Here is a 2,042-nt window from a genome sequence, read left to right on the forward strand (position 1 = left end):
CCCGCCGTCTCTAAATTAGACTGCGAACGTGATCGTGCATTTCTTAGAGCGTGCGCTGGTCTGGCATTTGTAATTCATAGACCGGCCTTTTCTCTTTTCTTTCTTGCTTTTTTTTTTTTTTTGAAAAGTCAGGGTGGGAAGAAAAACAAATGTGTCCTGTCATCTAGGACGTGCCACTCCCCTTTTCAGTAACAGAAATGCCAGAGTCAGCTGAAACACGAACACACACTTCCAGTTTAAAAGATGCTCGTTGGGGCCTGAAGAGTGTGAATTTTATGAATGATGCAGCTTTACCAAGAAAGGTCTTTGGGTTTAGCTTATATAATAACACGGTGGGGCTGAGGTCACCAACCAGACACAGGTCACCTACCCACTCTGAGCGTCGGATGTAATACTTTCACTCCTGCCATCGGGAAACAGAATCGGGGAGCCGGCACAGGAACCCCAGTCTGTCCCGTTCCAAAGCCTCATGTTCACCACACACCATTGCATTTGCCGTCAGCAAGAGCAAACAAATAGAACAATTTGATCTGAGAATTCATGAAAATTCACCAGGCATGCACGTGGAGAAGAAGACTCCATGCACACAGTTCAGAGCCCCAATAAACCCCAGGCAGGCCCCCCCCTCCCCCCGGCAAATCTAGTTTTGAAGCCGAGTGTCGTGCAGCGAGATCGTTGCCAAGAATCCCGCCCTCCAGTCCACCAGGGTGACCTCACCCACGTCTAGGGCCAGCGCCCACTCCCGTCCTGTCGCCTTCCCAATCAGTTTTGCCAGCTTAAAACTTCGCTGAAGGCCGGACCTCTACTCCACTGCCCACGGCCCCCGCGTGTTTCACTCAGTTCGTCCCAAAGGTTTGTTCGTTGTCTTTCCTCCCCGCACCAAGCCCATTTCTGCCAAGTTTCCTCTCAGTCATGGCATGGCCGTAGCCATCCATCCATCCTGGATTTCTGTCACCGCCCACCTCAGGTCCGGGGAGGCCGCCAGAACTGTCACCTCCACCCGTCACAACTCCCTGATCGGGTCCTCAGCTCCCTTCTCTCGGCGGCGAGGCCCTGAGGACCCCCAGTCGGACCACTGCTGCCACCTCCTCTGCACCCCCTGCCCCTGGTCACGCCCCTCCAGTGGGCTCATCCTCCTCTCTGCTGTCAATGTCGTCTTTCTGCAAGACAATCTGAGCGTGTCTGTCCCCTGCCTTGAAAACACCACTGACCAGGAGCCTATACACAGGCCAACCTCCTTAGCGCAGTCCCCTCCCATGCTGACTCCTCCCGGTCTGCCCCCACCCCTTACAGAACCCCCACGTCCTCCCCCAACCCCACCCTGCCCTCACGGGGCTTTTGGAATTGCTTTTGCACCTGTCGTGTCCTTGACCTGGAATGCCCTTACCCCAGCCCTTCTACCCCAGCAAGCGTTCCACACCTCCCACCAAGGCCACCTCTGCTGTGCTGGGGGCCCAGGCCCGGCGCCCAGTGAGCCAGAGCTCTCCTCCTCACTCTCCAGCACTATTATTCCTTCATGGGCCCGAGTTTGCTTGCGGGCTCCCTCTGTGGCCCCACGGCTGACCCCTTGCACAGCAGGGCCTGAGTCTCCAGCTCTGTCCTCAGCCTCTAGCAAAGCGCTGGGCCCACAGCAGGAGTGCAGTGAATGAAGGAGGGGTGGGAGGGAGGAGAGGGACCGAGACAGAAGTTTTTAGGACACACTGAACTCCGAGGAGAACACCTAGGCAGGCGCTCAGGGAGTGCCTGGGGCCTGACTCACGGCTTCCCGGTCCTTACCGGCTGCCCAGCTGCCCAACCAAGGGTCAGGGAGAAGCAGAGCCACCGCAGGAAATTGGATGAGAAATTGGCTCGGAAATGCTATTGGGTCCTAAATAAAGCCTGTTCACTGAAGCTTCCAGAGCACCAACGCCTGGGAAGTTATTTTGCCCACCCTACTTCCCTCTGGTCCCCTTTTCTGGACATAATAAAATCAACTACACCAAGTTCTGCAACTCTTGGAGCCTTAAGGCAGATTATACTAAAAACAAGAACATTAACATAAT

This window comes from Phyllostomus hastatus, unplaced genomic scaffold (genome assembly GCF_019186645.2).
Source record: "Phyllostomus hastatus isolate PE091 unplaced genomic scaffold, TTU_PhHast_1.1 phas_contig_210, whole genome shotgun sequence".
NCBI classification, from domain to species: Eukaryota; Metazoa; Chordata; class Mammalia; order Chiroptera; family Phyllostomidae; genus Phyllostomus; species Phyllostomus hastatus.